General features: G+C 36.7%; 1 protein-coding gene across 3 annotated transcripts in view; it reads left to right on the top strand.

Annotated features, from left to right (window-relative positions):
* Window positions 1-17,181: 17,181 nt before the first annotated feature.
* ARHGEF10 (Rho guanine nucleotide exchange factor 10) overlaps window positions 17,182-23,338 on the top strand; it is a 595,236-nt gene continuing 589,079 nt past the window's right edge. For all 3 annotated transcript variants that reach the window (XM_053710365.1, XM_053710363.1, XM_053710364.1), the window contains exon 1: window positions 17,182-17,351. The gene's annotated coding sequence lies outside the window, so the exon portion shown is untranslated. The remainder of the gene's footprint in view (window positions 17,352-23,338) is intronic.

Genomic DNA, 23,338 nt, shown 5'->3' with positions numbered 1-23,338 from the left:
TAACATCAATCTTGGTTAAGAGATAGGGGGCGAAGTGAGAGGATTTCCGTTTTTTTTTTTCTTCTTTTTCTTTTTCCATTTTTTTTTTCTTCTTCTTTTTCTCTTGTTTTCTTTTCTTTCGATGTATGGAAAACAGAAAAATACCCAGCTCAGTGTACAAGTTTTGTTTTCTTTGAGATGATGAATCAAACGTGACAAAGTATATATGTCTTGTATTCTATCATGTTTATATTTTACATTATGTTTGACCTTGCCCTGTGAGGCAGAAAAGGTTTGATGTATTTGATTGTACACTGTTCTGGTTTCAAAATAAATATAAAAAAAAATAAATAAAAAAAAAAGTAAACATGTAATACTGTATGTGTGTATGCATGTTGTTGTGGGCATAGTATTCATTACATACCTAGTAATAGTAATGACAACATGCAAAAAATTTACATAAACAAAAAATAATTCCAGCATGTATAGATACAAACCAAGTAAAAAATTATCCTTTTATATTTATGCTAGATAACATAAGGAACGCTGCTGTCAAATGTTAGCATAATAACCTTTAGCTTAATGCAGGGAGTGATTTCCCTTTCTTTTCCACAAATTTCCCAAAAGTATAGCAGCAAGTTATAGCTACACCACACTGCACCAGAATCGGTTGTTAGTTCTTTGCCCAGTGTATGATCCACCCCCCAGCACCTGCACATAGTAAATGGTTACACTCTGTGTGCTAAATCATTTTGATTTGATCATCAGCACTACCATCAAATCCCCACTAGCGTGCTAAGTATTAGCGCTACAACTGGACTACAGCTATCAAATAAAAAACATTTAAAAAAAAAAAAAAACTCACATTGATGTGTGCACATTAAAATAATTTGTGTGCTAGGTTCAGAAGAGATGTGCTCACACACAGACATTATGTCAGGGTATATGGTAGTGTAATACATACATTATATATATATATATATTTGCAAACAAGTGCACTCTCAGGTCTTCTCATTAGTGTGTCAAAAAAACAAAATTTATTGACGTTTCGGGGTTCACACAGACTCCATCATAATAAAGAAAAGTGTCACATTACAATCTTAAATAGTGTAATACAAACAGTCACAAAAAAATCAATATACAAACCGCGTGTGTAGATCAATTAAGTTCCTATGTTCCACAGTGGAACGCACGCCATGCGTTCCACTGAAACCGGAAGTACTATAACTCATCATAATCAGACATACATTGTGCAAAATAATAGCATTAAAAACACAACTTTATAACTGTTATAGTATGTAGTTATAGTATGTCTTACTTGGGAGTATTACTTCCCTTCTCTTCAATGTTGTGATTCATTGAAATATACATTTCTAGTCATGGCTAACATGCGTTCCTATCAATCGGAAGTAGCATCGCTTCCGGTTTTACGTGAATGTGCTGCATGTCTCAAATTTCAATCGGTCATATGTATGTACTTAACAGTCATCCCTGCTGTATTTCCATAGGGTGTTTGACTCCTCTATATCCTTCCCAAATTTGCAGCCGTGTATGTTTGGAACGCATATATGCGTACCACTAAACCACAGTTTGTTGTGATTATTGCAAAACCAGAAGTGATGATTAAATATTAAATGTGGGCATGCTAAAAGGGACAGTCTAGTCCAAAATAAACTTTTATGATTCAGATAGAGAATATAATTTTAAACAAATTTCCGATTTACTTTTATCACCAATTTTGTTTTGTTCTCTTGGTATTCTTAAGTGAAAGCTAAACCTAGGCGGTTCATTTGCTAATATCTAAGCCATTTTAGGCCGCCTCTTCTCTCAGGGCATTTTGACAGTTGTTCACTACTAGAGGGCGTTGGTTCATGTGTGTCATATAGATCCCACACGTAGAGTTCAGGTGAGCCAGCTCTGATTGGCTAAAATGGACGTCTGTCAAAAGAACTGAAATAAGGGGGCAGTTTGCAGAGGCTTATATACAAGGTAATCAATCACAGAGGTAAAAAGTGTATTTATATAACAGTGTTGGTAAAACACTAGATAAGAGGGGCTGTTCTTGTCATATGCAATAAAAATCCCTCTCTCACATTTTAAATCTAGTTTCTTTCTGTCATATTTGTATGCAAAACATTCTGAACCAAAAACTCATCTTAGAAAGGTTAGTTTTTTTTGCCTGTCAAAAGGTAATAAGGGGTTTGTGCTAACTGGTTATTAAAGCACCTGTTTCGAATATGAGTGGCAGTCATTACTGCATATGTCCATAACTCTTTTGGTAATTTACTCTCAACTAACAGACATCTTGCCATTTCAAAAAGCGTTCTCCAATTTCTCTCAGCAGTCCAATTCTGATGGGGTGAGTAAGGTGCTGAGGTCTCATGTCTTATGCCTCGCTTACTTAGCAGTGACTTAAAACTATTTGCTACGAACCCAGTACCATTGTCAGATCTTATACATTTTAAGACTCCATAAGGGGCTGTGTCAACAATAAACCTTTCAGTGGCTAACACTGCATCACCCTTGTTTTTCAGAAAATATACAAATACTGCACTAGAATAATCATCAGTGAATGATATTGTGTATCTGAAACCTTCTCTAGCTTGTGGTTCTATAGGATCTGCGAAATCAGTATGTACTAGTTCTAATGTAGCTGTGTCTCGGGTATCAGGTTCTCTGTTCCTACTCTGAACAAATTTTCTTTGAGTGCAAACTTCACAGTTTAGACTAGACTTATCAATCTACCTTTGTCATTCATTCTACCACATTTTGTAGTTTTGCAATATCATCTTAATTACAGTGACCTAAAACAAACAGTTTTTCTGGATCGTGAATTTGGTAGCATTCTTATGAATGAGTGTATTCCTGCCTTCAGTGCTGTCATGGTTGTCTCTGCATGTATAATATAGTCTGTCACACTCTCATTTACAGTTTACTGAAGAGATGTCAGTTCAGTGTATAAACTATTTATGCGGGGCTTTCCTTTACCTGCATCATCAGCTGCTTCTCTCATAATCAGAGACAAACTTTTATCATCTAAACACTGAATTAATTCAGCATAAGCTTCCTCATTCTTACTGTGATCTTCATCCTCCTGTTCACTGTCTGCAGGCACACTCAGGATGGTTTCTTTCAGCTTCAGCAATCTCAGATGTCCCAAGAATTTACTCTCCCAAAGTTCATAATTCTTTTCATCTCCATCAAAGCAAAGTGTGCTCCATCAGTTTCCTGCATCCCTCCTGGGCCCATAACCTGTTGCCATTCTGTTATTATTAGGGTAGGATAACCGGATATATAAATTATTTTATATAAAGATGGAGGTAAAATCACACAGGCACTTATTGCTTCTATGGCTGTGTTCGGGCAGCGCTCAGAAGCTAGTGGGGGTGCTTCACTCCCAGCGATGACGTGGCGCTAGGTGACGTCACAAGCAAGGGAGCTTAGAAAAAACATTCGCATGCGCAAAGGGATCTGCTGTACAATAATGGACTGCGCATGCAAACGTTTTTACTAAGCTCCGTGGTAGCTGTTACACAAAACCAGTGTTATGCCGATAATGATTTCCCCAGTCTCTTGGTAAACATCGGAACTCTGACCCACCTCAATTCAGCTGCTCTCAGCTCAGCCCCTGTAGCTTATCCTGCACTGAATAGAGGTGGGTCAGAGTTGCGATGTTTACCAAGAGACTGAGGAAATCATTCTCGGCATAACATCGGATGTCTGACAGCAGCATTTAGTACAGGGCAAACTGTACTAAATGCTGCTGTCAGATTTATCCGCCTCCTCTGCTGCTTATAAAAACATGGCAGCCTCCACAGCAACATGTGTGTGGAGGCTGCCATGTTGCCAAGCGTCTGAGCTTGCTCTGAAAAGTCCCAGCTTTTCCAGCACACTGGAAGCACTGGGACTTACGTCATCAGAGCGCTCAAAAAACGCCAGGCATCTCACTTGCAAGTGTGAGAAAAACGCTCCAAGCGAGTCCCAGTTCGCTTGGAGCGCTGCCCGAACGCACCCTATGTCTATTATACTACACTGCTTCTGCTTCCTGTGTCAGGAGGAAAGAGGAGGTAACATAAAAAAAAACTTTATTTACCACTTATGTTAACATACAATGTATATAGCACTTTCAGTTTATATCTTAACATACCTTTTCTGAAGTGCATCATGTGGCAGTGGCACAGATATGAAACCTAATGCTGTGCGCACTGTGGAGCCACATAGGAAATATAATTTATGCACAAGCGGTGCCATCCTCCACCTCCAGATTTCCCGCTCCGTTGAGATTTCCATCCTACCCTGTTGAAATTTCCTACCATGATTTGCGCATGCGCAAAATGATGTCACCACAAAAATGTACTCGTGCATTCCAAATGAATATGGCGACGCAGCCGAGCGCAATCATCTGGGACTGGTAGCGATTAGCAAATTTAGATGAAGGGCATTTGCATAAGTTGACAGTGCATGCGTGGCACCTCGGATATTTGACTTACAAAGCAGGACAGCCTGTACAGTCAGTTACACAATAATAATACGAAATAATGAGTATTTGTCCTAAAGTTTCCATTATTCAGTGTTATTATAGTGCGAGTGTACAGGCTCTCCTGCTTTGTAAGTGCGATGTCCGAGGTGAGGCGCAACGCATGCACTGTCAGCTTGTAAACTGATAGCTAGCTGAAAAAAATTGGATAACTCAGTGACAAAAAATGATATGTGCAGCCATCAATCAACTACTAGCTCACATTAGTATATTAAGGGTGTCAACATATCTGATAGTCACCTATCAAAATGGGAAGCAGATTTTTTTTTTCTAACCCATATTTAGCTCACAATAGTACTTTACAAAAAAATTCATAAACAGAAACATTTCAACTTATAAAAAATCTTAACGATTAGTAGAACATCTTATATCACAGATGAGGCTCACTCAAAAGTCAAAACCAATCTCTATGAAAAACACTTGTGAAGAAACAAACTAGAAGTTGCTTATGGTAGAGCTGGTCTGATACTAAATGCGCTCCCTAGCTCTTCCGGTATTGTTCTGTTCACATTGCTCATGCGCAGTAGCTCGACGCACAACGCAGTGACATCATCAATCTACACAGGCACAAAATAAAAAAAATACACATCAGGGGATGAAGAAGACGGCAGTAAACGGAGTTTAGGGGCCATTTTTAGTTACTAAATGGCGCAAATGTATTAAAAAAAATCTAGAAAACCGTTGTGCACAGTATGATGACATACAGGTAGGAAAAGATAATATGGGGCAACGAATAGAAATATATCAAACTTTTATATGAATGTAGACTGTCCCTTTAAATCATGACATTTTTGCACTTCTGGCTTTGGAACTTTATTTATTTAACCCCTGCAAAGCATTGCAGCTCCTGAGCAGAACACAGCTGGTCATTGGCGGGGTTGTGTGACTGCTGCCAACGATTGGCTAATTGGCTGTTCCTGCTATGTACCAGATTCCTCTAACTCCTGAGAAGGAATGTGTTTATGTGTTTAACCCCTTTTTGGGGGTTAACACAGAGTTTCACAAGGAGAAGTGCAAAACTGATGGTGTAAGGAATTAGATTATTAAATTATTCCACTACATCCGAGTTCTTAAAAAAATAATAATTGCGAGACCCAGTGTCATGATATCACATTTCTTCGGGACCCTATTTTTATGCTTAGTCGCAATATACAAGATAGCTGCAATTTTTGGCAAAGTGACTATAATGTGTGTACTTAATTCCCGATTGTAATCAAACTTTAAAATGTTGTAAAAGGTAATACCACACACACATACAACACGCACACCACAAACACTAACACACACACTCATGCAACCCACACACACATACACCCCACACACACACTCCTACAACACAGACACTCGTGCAACACACACACACACTCTCTCTCTCAAACACACACACACCAGAGCAGACACACTCTCATACAACACAAGACACTCTCATGAAACACACACACCAGACACACTCTCATGAAACACACATACCACACACACTCCTACAACACACTCATTCTTCAACAACGCACACACACACAACTCTTGACCCAGTAAACATGGTGTTGCGACCCAGTAATGGGTCCTGACCCGTGGTTTGAAGAACTCTGCACTACATTGTCCCTATAAAATACATACCAACTAGTTATCTTGATACTATATCTTAAAGCATTAAGTAAGGCTTGGAATATTGTTGCTGCCTCGTTAAATCTTTCTGAATGCTCCAAGTACAGCACTTAAGCCTAAGTTTACATTTTTGTATGGCAGGTCTAGATAAACAAGTGCTATTTTGGAGTGTGCTATCATCATTTATATAATACTGAATATTTTACAAACTGCATTTGCCTTTTTTTCACAATTATACAACAAAGCTAGAGGCTCCCCATAAGGAAGAGAGTCTAATCGTTATAGCGTTAGCCATCAATCATTTTTTGTGTCTGTCTTTATTACAGATAAGAGGAGAGCTTGCTGGGAGGCTGCTGCTAACTTTACACTTGTAACTGTGATTATATTTGTTTACTATAGCCGATTATTGTCCTAAAGGGACAGTTTACCCCCAAAAAATCTTCTGCTTTAATTTGTTCCCAGTTATCCATTTCACCTGCTGGGGTGTATTAAATTGTTTACAAGTAGCTTGTTTACCCTTATTTCAGCATTTGTAAAATGTATATATGGCCCTGGGACAGAATACTGTATCACTATTTTCTACACAAATATATGTATAAGGGAGTCTTAGGGAGGCAGACTCTTTCTGCCAAGCCAGCTGTAGTAGTTTAATGATTAGCTCAGCTACCTAGCAAGCAGAAGGTTTGAAAGCTAATTTCACCTTGATTGTGCCTTCACAAGTAGTTTTTATTTTTTCTTCTTCAAACTGTCTCAGATTTCAGGGCCCTTCAATCTTGGCCTCTGTTGAGATATGAAAATAATTATTCCAGCACAATGCAAGAACAGGGAATGGGATTTTAATCAAATCTTTTTATTGTTCCAAAGAAGGAAGACACCTTCAGACCAATTTTGGATCTTGAACTCAACAGTTTGTAAGAATTTCATCTTTTAGAATGGAACATACAGAACTATTCTACCTTAAAGGGACATGAAACCCAAAATGTTTCTTTAATGATTCAGATAGAGAATACAATTTTAAATAACTTTCTAATTTACTTCTATTATCTAATTTGTTTTATTCTCTTGGTATCATTTGTTGAAGGAGCGGCAATGCACTACTGGTTTCTAACTGAACACATGGGTGAGCCAATGAAAATCAGTATATATATGCAGCGACCAATCAGCAGCTAGAACCTAGCTTCTTTGCTGCTCCTGAGCTTACCTAGATAACCATTTCAGCAAAGTATAACAATAGAAGGAAGCAAATTAAATTATAGAAGTAAATTGGAAAGTTTTTTTTTAAATTGTGTTTTCTATCTGAATCATGAAATAATTTTTTGGGGTTTCATGTCCCTTTAAAGGGACAGTCTAGGCCAATATAAACTTTCATGATTCAGATAGAGCATGTAATTTTAAACAATTTTTCAATTTACTTTTATCACCAATTTTGCTTTGTTCTCTTGGTATTCTTAGTTGAAAGCTTAACCTAGGAGGTTCATATGCTAATTTCTTAGACCTTGAAGGCCACCTCTTTTCAGATTGCATTTTAACAGTTTTTCACCACTAGAGGGTGTTAGTTCATGTATTTCATATAGATAACTTCACAAGCACAATGTTATCTGGGAGCAGACACTGATTGGCTAGACTGCAAGTCTGTCAAAAGAACTGAAAAAAGGGGCAGTTTGCAGAGGGTAAGATACAAGATAATCACAGAGGTTAAAAGTATATTTTTATAACTGTGTTGGTTATGAAAACTGGGGAATGGGTAATAAAGGGATTATCTATCTTTAAAAACAATAAAAATTCTGGTGTAGACTGTCCCTTTAAGCAAGGTTAGATTAAGGGATGCTTACCTTCCTAATCCAATTTACTCCAAATATCAGTTTCTGAGGTTTACTTTTCTGGTAAAAACTTTATCTTTATCAGTTTGTTGCTTTTCCATTATGATCTAACTACAAATCCAGCATACCGCCACACTGCCCTGATACGCATACCCAATCCCATCTGATCTCGGACGTTAAGCAGGGTCATGCCAAAAAAATATCAAGGTTCTGGGTAACCTTTTATCTATATCAGATCTCAGGTTATTGCAGTGCTTTCGCCACACAAAGTCATTACCTGAATGATGTCTTGGTACTAGTACTAGCTCAGCTTTAACAGAATTTCACACAAATCAACTATTGTTGTTTCTTTAAACTATGTCAGTGTCCATTAATTTGTCTCTAACAGAGTAGAGACAGATAACACTGGTATTTACCTATCCGAACCTTTAGTCTATTTCACTCCCTTCAGTGGCTCTGTGAATAGAAGTACTAGGTCTCATTATTGCAGTTTCAGATTAAATTTCACATGATACCTCTTCAGCTTTCAATGCTGTGTTGATTATGCAAGATTTATACCCAGCAATCTCTAAAATATTTTAGATTCCAATACAAACCACTCTCTGACTTGGCAGACAAATCAATTATTCAGGAGGCTTCTTACTTGTCCTACCTGATCTGTAATTACCACAGATACAAATTTTCAGGTTTTAGAGTGGTTTGGGGGTCTCTGACTGCACAGGGTTTGGGATCCTCAGAGGCGAGGTTGTCAATTAACATTATAGAACTCTGCTAAGGAAGTCTTAGCTCCATTTCCAGACAATGTCACAATAGTAACTTCCTTCAATCATCAGGGGGAACTCACAGTTCCCTATCCTTTTTGGGGGTGTCTCAGATTCTCTCCTGGGCAGAATTCAATTCTTGCCTAATCTTCACATTCACATTTCAAGAGGGAACGATGGGAATCAGACTCTCTCAGTCATTAGCCTCTACATCCAAGGGAGTGGTCTCTTCATTATAATGTGCTCTGATTGTGGATCTTTGGGGCCTAACAGAAATAGATCTGAGAGTCTCTTGTTTGAACAGCAAACAGGTAAAGCTTCATGGCATAGAAATTGAACTCTTAGTTCAGAGGTATAAGTTTCTCAGGAAAATTTCACAAAGTTTGTAAAACTTAGTGATGTATAGATCATCATTTTTCTGACATTCTTTTAGAATCCCCCGGATTCTTACGTTTTTACAAGATGGTTTAGATAAGGATTTATCTGCCAATTACCTGAAGATTGCTTGCCTTCCTGATATTTCTTGTTTTCTTCAAGCCCTGGTCCAAATTAACCCTATTATCAAGCCTATTTCTCGTTCTAGGAGTTTTAACTAAGTGTTAAAGGATTTTGTAGGCTCTTCCTTTTGAACCTATACATGTATTTGACATTTGATTGCTTTCTTAGAAAGAGTTGTCTCTTATCCTTCTCCTCTGCTAAAAGAGTTGTTGTAGTGTCTGCTGCTCTCTCTAGTGTGTCTCCTTACCTGATATTTTTCCAGAATAAGGCTGTTTTTTTTTTGGCACTACATTAATTTTTGTTGTTGTTGTTTCCTCACACAATATTAGTAGGGAGATTGTTAATCCTTCTTTGTGTCCTGGTCCTGAGAATGCTACTGAGAGATCTTTGTATTTTTTGAACGTTAGAGCATTGTTAAAGGGACAGTCAACACCAGAATTTTTGTTGTTTAAAAAGAAAGATAATCCCTTTATTACCCATTCCCCAGTTTTGCATAACCAACACAGTTATAATAATACATGTTTTACCTCTGTAATTATCTTGTATCTAAGCTTCTGCTGACTGCCCCCTTATTTCAGTTCTTTTCACAGACATGCAGTTTAGCCAATCAGTGCTCAGTCCTAGGTCACTTTACGTGCATGAGCTCAAAGTTATCTATATGAAACATGTGAACTAATGCCCTCTAGTGGTCAAAATGTATTCAGATTAGAGGCAGTCTTCAAGGTCCAAGAAATTAGCAAATGAACCTCCTAGTTTTAGCTTTTAACTCAGAATACCAAGAGAACAAAGCAAAATTGGTGATAAAAGTAAATTGGGAAGTTGTTTAAAATTGCATGCCCTATTTAAAACATGAAAGTTTTTTTGGACTTGACTGTCCCTTTAATGCTACTAAGGTTATAGACAAACTTCTAGTCTGTTTGTTCCTTTTTTTTCTGGTTCCTAAGAAAGTTCAGAAGGACCCTACTTCTTTAGCCTCTTGATTGAAACTTTTGATTCACAAGGCTTATTTGGAGGCAGGTTAATATGGCTCGTTCTACTAGGTCTTTTGACACTTCTTGGGTTTCAGTTGATCAAATTAGCAATGCAGCCACTTGGTCCTCTTTGCATACCTTACTAAATGTTACCATTTTTTTCTTCCTTTGGTAGAAAAGTCCTCCAGGCAGTTACTGATGAATGCCTGTTTTATTTTGAGCTTGTTATAAGAGATTTTCTTGTTTGGGTTGTGGATTTAAATTTCTTTAGCAAAAAAAGCTGCTTTTTCAATCCCTTCCTTTATGATTACTCGTGTACATTGTCAGAAAAAATGTGCAAAAATTGTACCTTTAGGGGTACAACATCTTGTCACTGGGGCAGTACCCTCAAAGGTACACCTGCTGTACCCTTTAAAATGGGTACACATTGGTACCCTTGCAGATTGTACCTTTCAAAGGCAAATATGTACCTTTGGTGACTAGATTGGACCTCAGTCCTATGGTACCATATTGTACCCTTAACAAATGGTGCAAATCTGGCCTTTTAAGGGTAATGCCCCAGTGACAAGCCCTTTGTACCTCATGATGGCAAATTTGTACTCAACACAGCATATTACAAATGCTGTTCCTTAAAATTTATTATATAACATTCAAATATGCATTCAATTAATGTGTACTTTTTCAGACAGTATTACAATAGCCAGTGAGAGATAGGTGTGGTGACCCAGCGCTAAAATAATCCCTAGGCTGTAAACAAAATAGAGGGTCTAACCAACCCCCTACATACATACATACATACACTACAAAGAAGTCTAGCGAATAAAATATTTAATACATTTAAAAACAATTAGTCAATAAAATAATACCTTGTACTGATAACAATTTATAATCTACGCTGATGGTAATAGATAGCTAATCCCTATTAAGAGAGTAACACACAAACATATATAAGCAGATGTTCACTACAGTACGAATAAAGTGTAAACATGCAATAAAATAATAAAAAGATAAAAGACTGTCGTTAGCAGCTATTGGAATAAAACACACTTGGTTGCGGCACTTTCCAAACAGTCATCAGTTATGGATCCACGGTAAAATACTCATATGGAAATAAGGAATAAGTGTGGAGTGCAGTGTGCTGAACCAGATGATCAAAATGTTAAACACTAAGTGAACAATATACAAAAAGAAACGTGATACAAAAAAACTTAAATGTATGTGTGTAGCACTGCAGCGCAAAAGACACCAAAAAAAGAGAAAAAAAACTTGCTTAAGCATAAAAGAGAAAAAAATGAAAAAAATATATATATAAAAAGGTGAACAAAATTTTTTTTTAGTCAATGTGATGTCACAATAAGTGAATGATGTGATTGATGAATAATAAACAATGAAGATGAGAAAAAATAAATAAAAAATAATGATGCAAAAAAATGATGTTCAACCAATGTTAGTGAAGAATAAAACAAGGCTCCCTTTGTAATCCAAATAAGTTAATACAACTGAAAAATCATCAAAAGGTGCACATGGAGAAACCTTGGATCCAAGTGATGGAAGTTCCCAGGCGATTCCTGACGGCAAACAGCTGCTCCTTCAATGTCCTAGTGTCTTCCTATAAGTAAAGTTAGAACATAGCGTAACACCTTCTAAAAACAATCTAACTAGTGAAAAAATGCTTACCAATGGGTCTACGCGTTTCGGTCGTCAGTGGACCTTTATCAAGACTGATACATTGGTAAGCTGAGCATCTTTAAATAGGGATATCACTTAAGTGACCGGATGTGGTTTAAAAAGTTCTACTTCTGGTTTCATAAACATTTAAAATTTGTTTACATATATATTATATATATATATATATATATATATATATATATATATATATATATATATATATATATATATATATCTCAAAGTTGGTCACATTGTGTGTTAAGCAACATATTAATTTGCTGTATATAAATTCAATATGTATCATTACAAGAATTTTCCTGACTTGTAATTATCTATAGTTTGTTCTAATGCAGTGCCCAAAAATTGAGTGGGTACATTGTTATAAATGGGCATGTTGGTCTTTTATACATAGGTCAAATATGTATCACTGCGAACTTTAAAAATATAACTCATATTGGTCTATATTATTTTTGAGTGTATCGAAAAATCAAGACACGTAGCGTCATTTCCGGTTTACGGACTTGACATTAGTGAATAAAGTTGTAATTTATAATTAGGCATTGCTATGTTGCTTAGACTTGTTGTCAGAGTGGATCACAGTAGCTTGTCATACCCCAAATGCAGAGCTGATGTTAACAAACTGTGACATAAGATCAGTGTGCTTATGCCTAAGGTGGTTTAGTAGATACGATATTCAAGGTGTTTGATTGGTGGTGACATCATGACCCATTTGAAAAGTTCCTATTGGTAATAGAAAAAGGTTGTGTAGGTGATACCTATCATGATTGAATGGCTAATATTTACACTATAAATCAGAGTCTGAAATGTCTTGCAGAGCAAACAGTACACTGTGAAATAATTTTAGCAGGTTATTATGTCCATGATAGACAAAGCATGTGACTTTCTTGTCAGATTTATATATATATATATATATATATATATATATATATATATATATATATATATATATATATATATATATATATATATATATATATATATATATATATAGCCAAAAGATGACTAATATAATAGGGGGCGACAGAGGAAATATTCCGGTAGGCAGTAGGCTTGCCAAATTACAATGTATATAAGAAAGGGGGACATGAAATAAATTACAATATCAAAAACATATATCTAAAAAGAGTACTATAGCTTCCCTGACAGCAATTGAAAATGATCATACAGCAATTATTTTTATGCAAAGCGATATCATTAGAATTATGATATCACTAAAATTTGATCATATGTTAAACCGGCTGTAGTCTGTATAAAGTTTTCATATATTATGAGCGGTAATAGGAGTAATCTATATCTAGAATAATCTATAATGAGCGGTAATAAGAATGATCTATATCTAGAATTTTAAGAAAAAAGGGGGCAAAAAAGGAATCAGTTCTCAGACATCTTGGTGGATGGCGCATCCAGAGATATACACTAATGTGGGAAACCAGAGCTTAGGCACTAGTCCATTAAAAGAAAGAGAAATTGAAATCTATATAGTATAGACTCTAGACAATGGACTAGGATGATTTATCTTAACTCATGTTGGGAGAAATACATTCCTCAAAATCCTAACTGTATGTAATAAATTGATCATATAAAGTATTAATTATTTAAATCTTTTGAATCTTATAAAAATACTCTGTTTAAGACTGATGTAATTGGTCCCCATATAGGTCATATCTATTATGACCTAGGTTGAAACAAAAGAATCATACACTCCATATTAAGTTTGAGCCCCATAAAAAGAGCTAGTAAAGGAGAGGAATAATTATAGAATAACTCCTTTTTTGGCTGGTATAACTGGTCTATTATGGATCAATTCCAATTTATATAGAGGCATAATGTCAACATTGATATGTCTAAGAGGAAAAGGACGTTATGAGCAGAGATGGATAAACTGCTCAAATAAACAACTAAAATAAACCAGAGACGTTTCTAGATCATTTAAAATTGACATTAAATGATCTAGAAACTTCTCTGGTTTATTTTAGTTGTTTATTCTTTTGTTCCGATCAGCCAAAAGAATGCGAGCTCAATCTGATTGGCTGATTGGATCAGCCAATCGGATTGAACTTGAATCTGATTGGCTGATTCAATCAGCCAATCAGATTTTTCCTACCTTAATTCCGATTGGCTGATAGGATTCTATCAGCCAATCGGAATTCAAGGGACGCCATCTTGGATGACGTCATTTAAAGGAACCTTCATTCGGCGAGTAGGCGTCGGTTGAATAGGATGGATCTGCGTCGGCTGGAAGAAGATGGCTCCGCTCCGGATGGATGAAGATAGAAGATGCCGCTTGGATGAAGATGTCTGCCGGTCCGGATGTCCTCTTCTGCCCGGATAGGATGAAGACTTCTGCCTGTCTGGATGTCCTCTTCTGCCCCATCGGATGAAGACTTCGGTCCCGGCTGGGTGAAGACGACTGAAGATAGGGAGATCTTCAGGGGGGTAGTGTTAGGTTTATTTAAGGGGGGTTTGGGTTAGAGTAGGGGTATGTGGGTTTTAATGTTGGGGGGGGTTGTATTTTTTTTTACAGGCAAAAGAGCGGATTACTTTGGGGCATGGTAAAAGAGCTGATTACTTTTTAATTTAAAATAGGGTTTAGAATAGGGTAGGGACCTTTATTATTTTGGGGGGCTTTTTTATTTTATTAGGGGGCTTAGAGTAGGTGTAATTAGCCTAATATTCTTGTCATTTTTTTTATTTTTTTGTAATTTAGTGTTTTGTTTTTTTGTAATTTAGTTTAATTAAATAAATTACCTACAATTACATACAATTAAATAATTTATTGATAGTGTAGTGTTAGGTTTAATTGTAACTTGGGTTAGGATTTATTTTAAAGGTAATTTTGTAATTATTTTAACTAGGTAGCTATTAAATAGTAAATAACAATTTAATAGCTATTGTACCTAGTTAAAATAAATACAAAGTTGCCTGTAAAATAAATATAAATCCTAAAATAGCTACAATATAATTATTTGTTATATTGTAGCTATATTAGGGTTTATTTTACAGGTAAGTATTTAGTTTTAAATAGGAATACTTTAATTAATAAGATTTAATTTATTTCGTTAGATAAAAATTATATTTAATTTAGGGGGGTGTTAGGGTTAGACTTAGCTTTAGGGGTTAATACATTTATTATAGTAGCGGCGAGGTCCGGTCGGCAGATTAGGGGTTAAAACTATTTATTATAGTGTTTGTGAGGCGGTTTAGGGGTTAATACATTTATTATAGTGGCAGCGAAGTCCGGTCGGCAGATTAGGGGTTAATAAGTGTAGTTAGGTAGCGGCGACGTTGGGGTGGGCAGATTAGGGGTTAATAAATATTATGTAGGTGTCGGCGATGTTAGGGGCAGCAGATTAGGGGTTCATAGGGCTAATGTAGGTGGCGGCGGTGTGCGGTCGGCAGATTAGGGGTTATATTTATTATAGTGGCGGCGATGTGGGGGGACCTCGGTTTAGGGGTACATAGGTAATTTATGGGTGTTAGTGTACTTTAGAGCACTGTAGTTAAGAGCTTTATAAACCGGCGTTAGCCCATAAAGCTCTTAACTACTGACTTTTTTTTGGCGTTAGGAGTCTTGTCGGTAGAGGGTCTACCGCTCACTTCAGCCAAGACTCTAAATACCAGCGTTAGGAAGATCCCATTGAAAAGATAGGATACGCAATTGGCGTAAGGGGATCTGCGGTATAGAAAAGTTGTGGCTTGAAAGTGAGCGTTAGACCCTTTCCTGCCTGACTCTAAATATCAGCGGGCGGCCAAAAGCAGCGTTAGGACCCCTTAACGCTGCTTTTGATGGCTAACGCAGAACTCTAAATCTAGGCGTATATTTGGTAATTCTCTTTTCTATTCTCAGAATCTATGGATGCACCACCAATGAGCATGCCCCGATCTAAAATATGACATAGTATTTACGCATTGCTCCATAGTTTTTATTTTCACAAACTGATTTCAAATAGTTCTCTGTGTCTGCAATCAGTGACTGCAATACTGCTGTGTGTGCACAGTTAAAGTGATAGTAAATCCCAGCATTTGTGAAACGCTAGGATTTACCAGTGGAAAAAATAAAAATAAATTCTTCATGCTTTATCTGTAGCGTTCACCACACTGAGCTTCTCAGGCAGCCCATGGCAGAACCCTATTTTTTTGTGAGGTGATCTTAGCCAATAGCGTGCTAGCTATCCGGCATAATGCCAGCTGGCCCGCACGGCTATTGGCTAAGAAGTGGAAACGTCATCTCACAGCAAAATAACGTTCTGCCATGGGCGGCCTGAGAAGCTCAGTGCGGCGAACACTTCAGACAAATAAAGAAACTTTCAGCATGACTGAAAGTCCCTTCTATTTGTTTTACTGGTAAAACGCTAGGATTTACTATAACTATAAATTACATCAGAAGAACACACCTTGTTGCCTGAAAGAGCATGTTCAACAAGATATTCAGATATTTGCTTTTTTATTTATCAAAAAAACATTTGTTATGCTATTCTTTAACTGAAGACGAAGATTATATGCTGATTAATTAATGATTTAAAACAGATACTTTACGCATTTTTGACACTAGTATGTGCATTCATTACAGACCGGACTAGTACTATAAAGCAGGCCAGGTGCTGGCCAGTAGAGTGTGCACATTACTAGGTAGACAATATATGTGAATGAAAAGGTATATAGACAGCTTGTTTAAAGGGATATTAAACCCCAAAAAATTATTTTGTGATTCAGACAGTGCATACCATTTTAAACAAAAAAGTTTCCAGTTTACTTCGGTTATCAAATTATTCCTAGACAATTCTTTTCACAGACAAGATACGATTGTGTGTTCTAATATGCAGCTTGGAAACCTAATGTTTAATATTTTAAAAAGTGTCTCACAGCAAATGTTTGTTGTTATTTGCATTTCTGTACATAGACTGACAGAGCTTCCAGTTAATAGTTTCAATCTAATACACAAGGAAAATATATTGGACTTGTTTTCCTGTTTGCACAATTACAAGTTATTTAGCTAAACACTCCATCAATGTATCCTTCCCAATGATACACAGAAAGGCAAACGAGAAATCAGCTCTATTGACAGGTTTCTCCTTGCACAGCTGTTGGAATAGAAGCCATTGGCTGGTCAGGTGACCCCTGAGGAATGCAGTTGATGTGCATTACAAGTGTGTGTGGGGGGAGACAAGCATAGTTTCCCAAACCTACATCTCTGTTGTAGCAAAGCTGCCTGACGTTTTCATTCAGTCGGTGACTGACAGCAACTTCCACCAGTTGTGCTGGAGCTCTGCTACAGGTCAACCAATCAGCTGTTCCTTCCAGCCGTAGGAGGCTTGGTTGAGCCCAGTTTAAAAAAAATAGCTTTCGTTCAGACAGAAGGAAGAATACAAAAAAAAAAAAAAAGAACGTGGATAATTGTTGCAGCAGAAGGGAGCATGCAGTGGATGGAGGGATGAAGTGGCTGCATTGAAGGTGTTGGCATCAGGAAGCTGCATCTGCCTTGATGAATATGGTGAGTTGTCACAGATATTGTTAGTTGATTGCAGTGATCCAGCTGCAGGGAGGAGATTTTTGGGATGCAGAATTGAGTTTAGTTGACGTGTCTGTAGTTCTGTGTGACTTTGGCCCAAAAAAAGTAGCTTAGACAATGGGTAAAATCTGAGTTTAGTCATCTAAATTATTTTATTTTATTTTACTTGAAAAAATGGGTTGGGAGTAAAAATGATGGCCAACAATACTGCAGTGTATGTATCTCCAGTAAAAAACTGGGAGCCATATTTTGGGGTGTAAAATCCCAGTTATCCATATAGACTTACCTCAGCCAGGACTTACACACGAGCAATGCTCTCACATGGATATATTGTGAGAAACCCTCAGCCTACACATTCAGCAGGTTTTTATACTTGTGTAACTACTGTATACTTTACACAGAGACAGTACCTTCTGTATAGGCACAAACTGCTGGAAAGTAATTTTATCACAAGCGCAACCCAGCACACACTCACACAATCTTAAAGGGACAGACACACACACAACCAGACAGTCTTTAAAACAAACAACTTACATTCACAGTCTTAAAAGGCACAGATCACAGTAAACTCACAACCTTGAAGGGATGCTCAGACAGGCACACAATTCACAATGCTTTTAAATGGACAACTCACACCAGACCCCCAGTATTAATGGTATAGATCACATCACACACAAACATAACACGAAGACTTAAAATGACAGTTCAACCCATGCTCACTGTCTTAAAAGGGAAAGGCACACATCTTTCAAACAGCCTTTAAAAAAAAAAACTTCCAACACATGCATGTTTTAAAGGGACTTATTGCAGTACACACAATGTGCACAGTCTTAAATGGATAGCTCAACTAATAATCAGTCTTTAAGGGACAGGCACACACACACAGCCTTTAATGTGACATATTGCAGCAGTAAAAGCACAACATAGGCACAGAACTCGCCAACATATTAAAAAGATACATCACCCCACCCTAACAAAGTCTTAAAGGGACAGTCTATAATAGCATTTTTATTGTTTTAAATGATAGACAATCCCATTATTACCCATTCCCCAGTTTTGCATAACCCTAACATGGTTATATAAATATACTTTTTACCTCTGTGATTACCTTGTATCTAAAGCATCTTCCAACAGCCCCCCTATCACATGCCTTTTGTTATCTATTGACTTGCATTTTAGATAATTAGTGCTGTGTTGTGCTGACCCTTAACTCCACGGGCATGAACACAATGTTATCTATATGGCCCACATGAACTAGCAGTCTCCTGTTGTGAAAAGCAAATAAAAAAGCATATGATAAGAGTCTGTCTGTAGTGGCTTAGAAACAGGCAGAAATTTAGAGGTTTAAATGTTACAAAGTATATAGTTCCCACAGGAACAGGGCTCCCAATTCCCCCTGTATTTGTTTGTTAAATTTTGTCTGGTGTCTCATATTGTACTGTCCTTTTATCTTTGTTACCCATGGACAGCTCTGCGGAATCTGTTGGCGCTTTATGAATAATAATAGTAATAATAATAATAATAATAATAAAACAATGTTTGATGTGCAAAGCTAGTGAATGACTATTAAAGGAGTTATCTATTTTTTAAAAAAGTAACAATTTTAGTCTCGTCTGTCCCTTTAAAGTGATAGAAACACCCCCCAGCCAACACATAGAGTCTTAATGGAACAGATGTGCAAAGACACAACTCACCCCATGCACAAACACACGTACAAATTCATACACACTGTCTTAAAAGAAAAGGTTTACCCCATGTGTACAGACACACAAAACACACAGAGTCTTAAAGAGACAGATCACTACACACACACCCACCCAAACACTGAACTAAAGGGACCAATCACAGAATGCACAAAGCCATTCACAATGCTCACAAGTCACAACCCACACAGTCTTAAAACAAATAAAAAAAATAACATCCTTTTCACTGCAATTGTTTATCAATAGCCAAATTCCACCCAATATTTCCTTATTTAGAGGATCCAATTTGGGCTCTAGTCTGCAAAGAACAAGGCTAGTATTGGTCATTATGTGTTATTATAAAGTACATTGTTTTGCAATTGTTATCAGTGAAATCCAATTAGAGAGATACATGTAGCAGTGTTAGCCTTAAACAAATCATCAGTGTGCATTTTAAAGTTCTTAAAAATTAGAAAATCCTCATTTTTTTGAGCTAAATTAAAATAAAAAGGGGCAAAATAAATAAAAAGTACATTGCAAAATTGTTTCATTATACATAGCTAAACATTTTTTATACAAAATTAAAAGGCGTTTACTCTCCCTTTAAGTCTATGTGTAAAGCATACTAAAATGTATACAAATATGTAGGTTGAGAGTTTCACACGTTGGGTCCAATTGTCAAAAACTGAACAACATGGATGAGATAACAGCTTATTTTATTGAGCCATATAGTAATGTGTCTTTCCTTCACATACGGAAAATTAGGGAACTCCACTTATATATACATAGTCCTAAAGGTAAAGAATGCCTTTAGAGCATTCCCTGAGGGGCATTGTAGTACGGACATAGAATCTTCACAGACCAGATAGCTTTAGAGAATCAAACCCAATGTATCCAGTACTGGCTAAAGAAATTCAATGGGGAAAACTGGGATTTTACATCACAAAATGTGGCCCTTATTTTGTTCCTGGAGACACACACACACACACACACACACACACACTGTAGTATTGTTGGTAGCCAGGAAAGTAATTTTGAATGCTAACCCCAGATTTGACTGAAATCTTTATGGTATATGAAAAATGAGACATGAAAAAGTTGGATTGGATAGCAAGTGAGGCCAGTATCAAAAGTCAGAATGAAATGATGAAATGGGTCTAACATGAAGCAGAAGTATGTACAGTGTTACAGAAAAAAATGCTGGGGAATTGTTAGAAAAGTATGCAGCCTGCTCTGGAATGGGGTCATGTTAAAGTCAAGCAGCTCTAAGTGCAAACCACTGCTCAGTACCATTCTATTGTGTATTGTTATTGGTTATATACTGGTACAAAGTATTACAAGGTGCATCACATAACAAAAGAAAACAGTATTTTTAACAGTATTTCAGAATTTTACAATATTCTATTGGAAAACTATAGTATATTCTAAGGAATAACAGCTAATATGTTTTAACAAAATGTTCTTAACTATAACTCCACTAAATATTGATAGTAAACTATTTAACAGGAAAATCTGAGTTTGTGTTCTAAATGATTTTGTCTGCAGAGAGCACTAAACTCAGATTTTACCTATAATTCTGTTTATGCAAATAACTATATTAGAAGGAATCTGAAACTGGGCTGGCTTGAATAATATTTAGTTATTGTAATTTTACTGATAAGTTTTATTGGTTCACAGCCTGGCAGGGGCAGTACATTATATCTGTTGTGTTGTCGACTAACTCAACTTAGACATTTGCATCTAGATTACAAGTGGAGCTCAAAAATGTTAGCGATACTATGCATTAACATCGATCAACCGCAGTCTATTTTTGCATTCATTTTACAAGTCCAAAATTATTTTGTATTGCTCGTGCAATAGCTTAGGGTGAGCTTACATATGCATGTTGGATAACGTGGGTGCGCTAAATCCCTTGCATAATAGACTTCTATGGGGTGAACTATTAAATTCGTATGAGATATGGCTTGAGCTTTACAACTGATGGTGTGCTAAGCCGAGGGAGCGCAAGTTGTGGAATTCTTCATGTAATGTTTTAGTTCATGTCTCAAAGAGCTAAATTTGTAAGCAGTATTTTGGATTGTGTTTGAGTGAAACACTTTAAAGGGACAGTCTAATCAAAATTAAACCTTCATGATTCAGATAGGGCATGCAGTTTTACACAACTTTTCAATTTACTTTTATCATCAAATTTGCTTTGTTCACTTTGTATTCTTTCTTGAAAGCTAAATCTAGGTAGGCTCATATGCTAATTTCTAAACCCTTGAAGGCCGCCTCTGATCTCAGTGCATTTTTATAATTTTTTTTACAGCTAGACAGCACTAGTTTTATGTGTGCCATAAAGATCTGACTATTGGGAAACATGTGGCATGAAAAGCATACTATGTTTAAAATAACATATATTATATTATAAAAAAAAAAGAGAAGGTTTAGTGTCAGAGGTTAGATGGTTTGCTTAACAGAGGCCAGGGCATAACATGGGAGGAAAAAAACAGCAGGAAATAAAAGGTGGGCTTACCTCTTCTCAATACTGCAATACTTAAAGTGATGGTAAATCCTAGCGTTTGTAAAATGCTAGGATTTACCATCAAATAAAGGGGACTTTCATTCATGAAGTATACAATACTTCATTCTGAAATCCCCCCCTTTTTTTTTTGTTAGCTGCGTTCACTACGCTAATCTGCTAAAGGCAGCCCACGGCAGAACGCTATTTGGCTGAGAGGTGACGTTTTCACCTTTTAGCCAATAGCCGTGTGGGAAATCCAGCTTGGCGCCGTGTTTTGCAAATTCTGTCACGTGAGAGAAGGTGAGATCATATGTATTTATGGGGGTAGGGGGTCTGGTTGCACCAATTAGCTCTTGAAGTACTCTTCCCATTGGAAAGTAATTTCACGACAGAAAGCTAATTGGTAATGAGTTAGATAATGGTATCTTTCTATAAGGATTTTGTTAGCTACTTGTTCCCTCCATTCCTGAAGAGTGGGGTAGTAGTAGATTTCGATTTCCATTTTCTAAGTATCAGTAACTTGACTGGGCTGATAATAATTTGAAAGAGATTTTACAAAGTGAGCCTTTGATTTGTGTAGTTGTATTAAGCAGTGCCTGCAGGTAATCAAGGTGTATTTTTCATTAGAGAACTTTATTAATATAGCAATTAATTGCTTCCCAAATTGGTTTTCTCTTATTGCATTCCCACCTTTGCCTACACCCGTGCCAGCATGTATCCAAAGAAGCTGGGAATGTGTATTTAAAGGGACATTGTGCACTAGACTTCTCTTTGCATAAATGTTTTGCAGATGATCCATTTATAGAGCCAATCTGGGAGTGTTTTTATAACAATGTATAGTTTTGCTTATTTTTCTTAATAACATTGTGCTGATTTTCAGACTCTTAAGCAATCCCAAAGTATCAGATATAGACTGAAGTATACAGATTCCTGCTTCCTCCTGTTTGTGAATCTGTCTTTTCATATGCAGTGGAGTGGGGGGAGGGAAGTGTCTTTTTTTCCTGCTTGCCAAGCCCCTTTCACTGTGTGTCCCAGCCTAACCTAATCAGCACTGCTAAACTGTGAGCTTCTAAGCAAGTTTTTTAAAGGTTTTATACTGGATTTTTAGATCAGTATATGTGCATATTATTCTTTATAGTAGTGTATATTATATGAAGTTATATGAAAATTGGTGTACACTGTCCTTTTAACCTTTTTTGTGAGTGGGTATATGACCTGCTCAGGAGTTCTAATGTCTGCACTGAATGGGCAGATATTGCTTTATACAGAAATAACGATTTCCACTGTTTCTTAGTAGCTGCAGTGCCAAGTTCCTTGCTCCAACTCTTGGAATTTGAGGTGAGTTTGGGTTTAATTACTTTAGTTATGATGTCACTGGCACTTTGAGCATATGAGGCAGTCAAATGTTTATGTTGGCAGCTTATGGACATCGACAACTGAGCTACCAATAATAACAAAGAAAAATATTTTTGCAAAGCCATTGAAAGATGTTTCTAATAGTTATGTAGTAAGTGCATGTGTTCTGTTCTATTAGCAAGCACTGCAATCCTAAGGAACATAAAAATGCTCTAATCTCAGAGAATTTTATTAAGCTGGATGTGAGGGTTTTTTGTTTAAATATATTTTTGTAACAGATCCCCAAGACTTGTACAGTTGGAAAGGTTAGGCGATTATCTTTCCAACAGTGTATCTTGGGGGGTCTGTAGCTGCTTGGATGCCAGAGATACAGGCTTCTAAGCAGCATGCCCCAATTTCCCTATACTGTAATTTTTCAATAGATGATG

Source organism: Bombina bombina, chromosome 4, assembly GCF_027579735.1.
Source record: "Bombina bombina isolate aBomBom1 chromosome 4, aBomBom1.pri, whole genome shotgun sequence".
Lineage (NCBI taxonomy): Eukaryota > Metazoa > Chordata > Amphibia > Anura > Bombinatoridae > Bombina > Bombina bombina.
Note: the sequence above shows the minus strand (reverse complement) of the source record. Positions and strands in the feature narration are given on the sequence as shown.